Source organism: Lynx rufus, unplaced genomic scaffold, assembly GCF_022079265.1.
Source record: "Lynx rufus isolate CCGP_SWC_20201006 ecotype Redwood Valley unplaced genomic scaffold, mLynRuf1.p SCAF_13, whole genome shotgun sequence".
Lineage (NCBI taxonomy): Eukaryota > Metazoa > Chordata > Mammalia > Carnivora > Felidae > Lynx > Lynx rufus.
In genome coordinates this window covers 21102301-21111778 of record NW_025814827.1, presented here as the reverse complement: position 1 = coordinate 21111778, position 9478 = coordinate 21102301, and the positions used below count along the sequence as shown (strand labels likewise).

The following is a 9478-nucleotide window of genomic DNA, read 5'->3' as shown; positions in this document are numbered from 1 at the left end:
GTAAGACCTCAAGGGAGAGGGTCCAAATCAATAAAATCATAAATGAAAGGAGGGAAATCACAATTCACAACACAGAAAAACAAAGGATCATAAAAGATTACTACAATTTTATGCCAATAAATTGGAAAATATAGAAAAAGTAAACTCCTAGAAATACACAACCTTCTAAGGCTTAATCAAGGAATTGAAAATGAACTTTTTCACAACATGTTTGCCACCGGGACACAGGTGTCATGACAACTAAAATGGGAAAGGAAAAGATTCAAATCAACATCATCATCATTGCACATACACATTCAAACAAGTCTCCTACTAGTAGTCACTTGATCTACAAATGTGGTGGGATTAACAAAAGAACTATAAAAATATTTTAGAAGGAGGCTGGTGAGATAGTAAAGGGCTCCTTCCAAGTATGTCTGGGTCTTAGACAAAGTGAAAGTTGCCTGTGAACGTGGTATCACCTTTGAGATTTCCCTGTGAAAATCTGAGACCAGAAAGTATTATGTGATCATCATCAATGTCCCAGAACACATAGACTTTCCCCAAAACATAATTACAGGCACATTTCAGGAAGACTGTGCTGTTCTGATTGTAGTTTCTGGTGTTGGTGAATTTGAAGCAGATACCTCTCTGAGAATGGAAGGATCTGTGAGCACTCTCTTATGGCTTACACACGGTGTGAAACAGCTAATTGTTGGTGTAAACAAAATGTATTCCACTGAGCCACTCTACAGCCTGAAGAGATAGGAGGAAATCATTACAGAAGTCAACACCTACCCTAAGAAAATAGACTATAACCCTGACCTACTAGAGTTTGTGCCAGTTTCTGCAGTGGTGACAACATGTTAGAGCTAAGTGCTAACATACCTTGGTTCAAAGGATGGAAAGTTACCCATAAAGGTGGCAGTTCCAGCATAACCACATTGCTTGAAGCTCTGGATTGCATTCTGCCACCAATTCATTGAATTGACAAGCTCTTGTGTCTGTCCCTTCAGGACAGACACAAAATACAAAATTGGTGGTATTGGTACTGTCCCTGCTGGCTGAGTGGAAATGCATTCTTACACCTACCATTGTGGTCACCTTTGCTCCTGTCATTGTTACAGCTGAAGTAAAGTCTGTTGAAATGTACCAGGAAGCTTTGAGTCCAGGAGACAAATGGGCTTCAATGTCAAGAATGTATCTATCAAGAATGCCACAATGCTCATTGTGGCAATGTGACTGGTAACAGCAAAAATGACCCACCAATTGAAGCAGCTCGCTTCATGGCTCAGGTGATTATCCTGAGCCACCTAGGACAAATCAGTGCTGAATATGCACCTATGTTGGATCATCACACAGCTTACGTTGCCTGCAAGTTTGCTGAGCTGAAGGACAAGATGGTTGTTCTGGGCAAGGCTGAAAGATGACCCAAGTTCTTGAAATCAGATGATGCTGCCATCATCGATATGGTTCCTGGGAAGCCTATGTGCATTTAGAGCTTCTCTGACTAACCTCCTCTGACCTATTTGCTGTTCATGACATGAGACAGACTGCTGCTGTGGGTGCCATCAAAGCAGTGGACAAGAAGGCAGCTGGAGCTGGCACGGTCACCAAGTCCACCCAGAAAGCTCAGAAGGCCACCCAGTCTTTTTTTTTTTTTTCAACGTTTATTTATTTTTTGGGGGACAGAGAGAGACAGAGCATGAACGGGCGAGGGGCAGAGAGAGAGGGAGACAGAATCGCAAACAGGCTCCAGGCTCTGAGCCATCAGCCCAGAGCCCGACGCGGGGCTCGAACTCATGGACCGCGAGATCGTGACCTGGCTGAAGTCGGACGCTCAACCGACTGCGCCAGCCAGGCGTCCCACCCCCAGTCTTAATCAGTGGTAGAAGAATGGTCTGTCAATTGTATGTGTCAAATGGCCATTTAAGTTTAATAGTAAAAGACAGGTTAATACTAACAATGCATCATAAAACCTTCAGGAGGAAATGAGAATGTTTTGTGAACCATTTGAGGTGTGTGTGTGTGTGTGTGTGTGTGCACGCGCGCGTGAATGTGTGTCAGTTTTTTAGTTTTTAAGTTCAGTACTTTTTCATTGAAACAACTTGACCAAAAATCTGTCACAGAATTTTGAGACCCATTAAAACAAAGTTTAATGAGAAAAAAAAGAAATAGAAAATGTGAATAGACCAATTTCAAGTAATGGAATTGAAGAAGTCATTTTAAAACTCCCTCAAACAACAGATCCAGGACCAGACAGTTTTGCAGGTGAATTCTACCAAACATTCAGAGTTAATACTTCTTCTCAAATTAGTGCAAAAAATTAGAGAGCAAGGAATGATTCTAAACTCTTTTTATAAGGTCAGCATACCTTAATAACAAAACCACACAGACATCACAAAAGATAATTACAAGCCAATATCCCTGTTTTGCACATGATGCAAAATTTTTCAACACAACATTAGCAAACTGAATTCAACAATATATTAAAAAGATTATATACTATGATCAAGTGTACTCCACAGATGTAAAGGGTGCTTCAATATCTCCATGTCAAACATGATACAACTTATTAACAAAGAATAAAAATCTTAAGATCTCCTCAATAGATACAGAAAAAGCATTTGAACAAAATTCAACATCCATTTATGCAAAAAATTCTCAACAAAGTGGTTTACAGGAAATGTACCTCAGCACAAGAGAGGCTATTTATAACAAGTCCACAGCTAACATTATGCTCAATAGTGAAAAGCTGAAAGTTTTTCCTTTAAGATGAGGATTAAGATAAGGATGCCCACCCTTGCCACTTTTATTCAACAAAGTATTCTAACTCCTAGACGCAACAATTAGACAAGAAAAAGAAAAGCCACCCAAATTGGTAAGCAAAAATTAAAACTGTCATTATTTGCAGGTGATATGATACTATATATAAAACACTCTCAATATGTCACCAAAAAAAAACCCAGTAGAACTAATAAATTCCATAAAATGTAGAATACAGAATTAACATACAGAAATTAGTTGCATTTTTATATACTAATAATAAGCTATCAGAAAGAAATTAAGAAAACAATGCCACTTATAATTGCACGAAAAAGAATAAAATACCTAGGAATAAATTTAACCAAGGAGGTAAAATATTTGTACTCTGGAAACTATAAGACAATGATGAAAGAAATCGAAAATGGCAAAAAGAAATAAAAAGATGTCATACTCACAAGAATTAAAATTCTTAAAATATCCATACTTCTTAAAGCAATCTACAGATCTAATGTAATTCCCGTCAAAATACCAATGGCATTTTCAAAGAACTAGAACAAGAATCCTAAAATTTGTATTGAACCATCAAAATACTAAACAGCCAAAGCAATTTTAAGGAAGAACAAAGATACAAGTATCATGCTCCAATTTCAAACTATACTACAAAGTTAAAGTTATTAAACTACATTTTATTGACATAAAAACAGACATGTAGACCAATGTAATAGAATAGGGAGCCTAGATATAAAACCACACATATATGGTCAATTAACCCACAGCAAAGGAGGCAAGAATATACAAAGGGGAAAAGACGTGTGTCGATAATAAGGACTGGGAAAATTGCAAAAATAAATTCAAATGGTTTAATGACTTAAACATAAGACCTGAAATCATAAAACTTCTCAAACAAAACATAGGGCATAAGGTCTTTGATATCAGTCTGAGCAATTTATTTTTGGGCCAGTTTCCTCAGGCAAGGACAAAATAAAAGCTGTAACAAACAAATGAGATTATATCAGTTAAATAGCTTTTGCACAGCAAAATAAATAATAACAAAACAAAAGGCAACCTACTGAATGGGAGAAGATATTTGCAAACCATACCATCAATAGGAGGTTAAAAATAAATTATATGAAAAACTTTCACACCTTCATACAATAAAACAAGAATCTCAATTTAAAAAAATGGGTAGAAGATGTGAATAGACTTTTTTTTTCCCCCAAAGAAGATATACAGCTGTACATTAAAAGATACTGAGTATCACTGGTCATCAGAGAAATGCAAAATCACAATGAGATATCACCTCACATCTGTCAGATTGGCTATCATCAAAATGACACACAATAAAACGTATTGGTGAGGAGATGAGGAAAAGAGAACACTTGTACACTGTTGCTAAGAATGTAAATTAGTGCAGACACTTTGCAAATCAACATGGAGTTTACCCCAAAAATAAAATAAATAGAACTACCATACCATCCAGCAATTCTACTTCTGAATATATATCTGCAGAAAATGAAAAACCAAATTTTTAAGTATGAATGCACCCTTATATTCATTGCACAATTATTTATAATAGCCAAGATACAAAAGTAACTTAACTGTCCATCAATAAGTGAATAAGTAAAGATGTGGTATACACATACAATGAAATATTACTCAGCTCTAGAAAAAATAAAATTCTCCCATTTCCAAGAACATGGATGGACCTAGGGGATATTATGCTAAGTGAAATAAGTCAGAGATTTTATCATTTCACTTACACATGGAACCTAAAAAACAAGTGAACAATCAAGACAAAATAGAAACAGACTTACAAAGTACAGGAAACTGTTGGTTGCAAGAATGGAGAGAAATTGGGAGGTAGGAGAAATAGGTTAACGAGGTTAGGAGGTACAAACTTCCAGTTGTAAAATAGCAAGTCATGGGGATGCAATGTATACAACATAGAAAATATAATCCGTAATATTGTAATAACTATGATGACAGATGGTAACTAAACTTATTATTGGGATTATTTCATAATGTATAAAAATATCAAATCAGGTATGATGTATACCTGAAACCAAGAGGATATGGTTTGTCAATTACACTTCAATAAAAAATTAACAAAACCTAAAAGTTATTTGGGGTCCTCAATTATTTTTAAGAGTACAAGGGAAGCCTGAGAAGAAAAATTTTGAGAACTGCTGGGCTAAAGTAAAAAGGTGATCCAGAAATCAATTCCCATGTTTCAATTATGTTCTTTATTCATTCTTTCTTAATTCTTCATTCATTATTATATTCTAAATTCAATAATTATTTCTTGAGCACTATTTTATGCAAAACAGTTCTAGGTATCAGATACACAGTGTTGAACAAAACAAGTGTCATTATTCCTAGTGAGCATTGAAAATAATCAGTACAATTACGTGTTTACTACAAACTTTGATATGTTTTTTTCTAAGAGAAAGAACAGGATGCTATGAGGTAGAATAATGGAGTGAGGGAAGTATAAATTACAAAGTCTGTACAGAAGGATAAAGAGAAATCACCATAAAGTAAATAAGAATAAAGAGACCTGACAGAAGAAACATGTACTCCAGGAACTTAAGTATGAACAGGTAGCTAGAGTATAACAAGCCAAGAAGAGGCTGGAAAGGAAAACGCTGGAAACAGAGGCAGGGGACATATCTTACAGGCCATTATGTCATGACAAAAATTTTAGATTTTATTCTCTGTGCAGTAGGAGGTTCTTAAATACGTCAAGCAGTGGAGTGGCATAACTTGTGTTCAAAAGGCAGTGCTAATTAAAATGTAAATGTATTGGATTGGAAGAAGGGCAGCTATCAAAGTTAACCCATAGAAATAGAATGGGAAAAACTAGTAACTCCAGTGAAAAATCTGTACAGTAGTTCTACCCCTATCTGCAAGGGATACGTCACAAGACCAAGAGGATGCCTGAAATCATGGATAGTACCAAACCATATATATCCTATGTTGTTTCCTATGATAAAGTTTCATTTGTAAGTTAGGCACATTAAGAGGTTAGTAATAATGATAAAATAGAACAATTATAACAATATAGTATAATAAAAGTTAGGTGAATGTTCTTTCTCTCCCTCCCTCCAAGTATCTTATTGTACTGTACTCATCTTTCTTCTTGTGATGATGTGAGATGATGAAATGGCTACATGATTGAGATAAAGTGAGACGACACAGACATTTTGACATAGCATTGGGCTGTCAACCTTCTGAAGATCCATCAGAAGGAGAATCGTCTGTGTTCCAGACTGTGGTTGACCATGTGTAACTGAAACCAAAGAAACCAAAACCATAGGTAAGGAAATACTACGGCACAACATTGAAACCTTTTAGAGAAAGAGGCAAACTATTTGTGTCCTCTATAAATTGGCCTTGAATTAGAACAAATTAAACACTTATTGTTTAGACTATCCTCTCTGCCCTTACTCTCACCAAGGAAAATTGTAGCTGCTCATATATGTATACTTAAACATTTATTTCATTTATTTTTTGAGGGGATGGGAGGGGCAGGAGAGGGAGAGACAAAATATTAAGCAGGCTTCATGCCCAGTATGGAGCCCCAAGGCGGGGGATGGGAGGGGGGTTGATCTCACAACCCTGAGATCATAACCTGAGCCCAAATCAAGAGTCAGATGCATAACTGACTAAGACACCCAGGCACTCCTATACTTTATGTCTAAAAGTTCACTTCAACTGCCATGTAAGAACAGACTGGGGCTAAGGGAGCAAAGTTGGGGGGTTTCATTAAGAGGATTATACTTGTCAAAGAGAAAGATGTTGGTAGCCTGGATAAAATGGTGACGGTGAAAATGGAGAGGAGTGGATAACTGTAAGACAAGAAGATTAAAAACTTAATGAATTTTTCTGTATGTGAAATGTGAAATGAATTGTGAAGGGTGAGGAAGGGTAGAGATAAAATATTACAAAGTATTGTGCAGCTGAGTACATGATGATTCCATTTACTAAGATGAGAAAAACAGGAGAAACATGTTGAGTAACAGAGAAGGAAATTAAGACTTTGGGACATTTTAGGTTTGGCTTGTTTGTCAGATATCTCAGTGGTAAATGTCATGGAGGCATTGGGTAAAAAAGTATGGAACATATAGGCAAGGTTTGGAATGAAACACATAGGAATCATTAGTATTTTTCTTTTAACACTCAGAATTTCAAGTGTTCCTGTAGCATCTTTGAGCTGTATAGCCTCCAACGACCTAACCATGAGTTTTCCTGCTCTCACCAGGTGTGTTGCCCACCCAGCCATTTAGAATGGCTTCTAAATGAGCTAGTTTCCCTATCACCTGTACCATTTGCACCTCACCTGGTATTCAACCTGAGGGTTTTTACTTCTCTGACAGCCTACAGAATTATCCAAACAAGTCAATTACATCCATCCATGGGAAACCTGGGGTACCCAACTTTCCTCTTATTACCGAGTCTGCCTCCCACAACCCCTGCTAGTTCACTCCATTCCCTGTGCAACATCCATGTTGCCTTACATGGTCCCTAGTGTCTTTGTTCACCAGAGTGTAAATGTATTTGACAACAAGCAGTTGTCAATCTCTTCTGTAGAGGGTTGGGTGTCATGTATTGAGCTATCATACTATTTAGGGCAAGGGATCCTTTCTTCACCAAGGAGCAAATACAAGGTGATCAGAACACTACATAAATGTCATTTAAAGCTAAGTATATAGATTAAGACATGCAGGCACAAAGTTTAAAGATGAAAGAGTGCTTAGCAATAAGGTATAGTAATGATCCAGTAGAAGCTGAGAAGTAGGTTGATAAGTGAGAGGAAAACTGGTAAAATGCAGAGTCCTAGAGGCCAAAAAAAAAAAAAATATTTCTAGAAGAGGACAAAATTACTTATAATCCCAGCATCAAAGTTAGAAGAAAAAAATATGTTAGTAGATATAAAATATAAAAAAGAAGCAAGCTCTACAAGAACACAAAGTGTGTATTGAGGGGAATAAAAGTGGAGAGATTTTATGTGTGATTATTGAAGTGATATCTACTTAAAATAGATGGTTTTAACTGCAAGCTATTTTATGCAAACCTCAAGCTAACCACCAAGAAAATAAACTTGTAATAGGCACAGGAAAGAAACATAGAAAAGAATTAAAGTCACTAAAAAATTCTTAAGTCACAAAAGAAGACAGCAATAGAGGAAGAGAGAATAATAAGGATAGCACAACAGACAGAAAACAATTAACAAAATGGCAATAATAAGTCTTCACCATCAATAATTAAATTAAGTGTAAATGGATTATATGCCCTAATCAAAAGGCAGAGGGTGATTGAATTTTTTTTTTATTCAGCAATATACTATCTACAAAAGACTCATTTTAGTTTTAAAAACACATTGTCTGAAAGTAAAGTTTTGGGAAAATACACTACATGAAAACAGTAACAACAAAAAAAACTGAAATGGCTCTAATACTACAAGACAAAATAGACAATGTCAAAAATTATCTCTAGACACAAAGTCATTATATAATGATAAAAGGCTCAATCCAACAGGAAGATCTAACAATAAATATGTATGGATCCAATATAAAATAAGCATTAAAATTAATAATCTGAGGGGCACCTGGGTCCTCAGTTGGTTAAGCATCCAACTTCAGCTCAGGTCATGATCTCATGGTTCATGGGTTTGAGCCCCACATTGGGCTCTGTGCTGACAGCTCAGAGCCTGGAGCCTGCTTTGGATTCTGTGTGTCTCTCTCACTCTCTGCCCCTCCCCTACTCACGCTCTGTATGTGTGTGTGTGTCTCTCTCTCTCAAAAATAAATAAACATTAAAAAAAATTAATTAATAATTTGAAAGGAGAGATTGACAGTACAACAATAGGGAAAGACTTCAATACCAACTCTCAATAAAGGATACAAATTCAGACAGAAATTCATAAACAGCTGACTTGAACAACACTGCAGATCAGATGGACCTCAACAGACATAGATAGAACTTTCCATCGAACAGAATACACATTCTTCCCAAGAGCTCAAGGAACATCTCCAAAACAGATTACATGGTACTTCATAAAACAAGTCATAACAAACTTAAGAATATAAAAATTATTAGAAGTATTTTTCCAGTCATAATGCAGTGAACTAAAATATCACTAACACTAAGAAAATGGAAAATTCACAAACATGTGGAAACTAAACAACACTTGAACCATTCGGTAAAAGAAATCAAGATGAAATTTTAAGCATATCTTGAGAAAAAGAAAAATAAAATCACAACATAATACTTGAGATGCAGCCAAGAGTACTAAGAGAGAATTTTATAGCAATAAATGCCTATATTAAAAATGAAGAGGGGCGCCTGGGTGGCGCAGTCGGTTAAGCGTCCGACTTCAGCCAGGTCACGATCTCTCGGTCCGTGAGTTCGAGCCCCGCGTCGAGCTCTGGGCTGATGGCTCAGAGCCTGGAGCCTGTTTCCGATTCTGTGTCTCCCTCTCTCTCTGCCCCTCCCCCGTTCATGCTGTGTCTCTCTCTGTCCCACAAAAAATAAATAAACGTTGAAAAAAAAAAAAAATTTAAAAAAAAAAAATAAATAAAAAAAAAAAAATGAAGAAAGATCTCAAATAACAATGTAACTACACATATCAAGGAATGACAAAAAGAACACACTAACTCAGAGTTAGCACAAGGAAGAAAATAATAATGATTATAGCAGAAATAAATCAACTAGAGATCAGAAAAACTATAGA

General features: G+C 36.2%; 1 pseudogene; it reads left to right on the top strand.

The window, feature by feature from the left end:
• The first annotated feature begins 245 nt into the window (after positions 1-245).
• LOC124508234 (elongation factor 1-alpha 1-like) overlaps positions 246-9478 on the top strand; it is a 30608-nt pseudogene continuing 21375 nt past the window's right edge.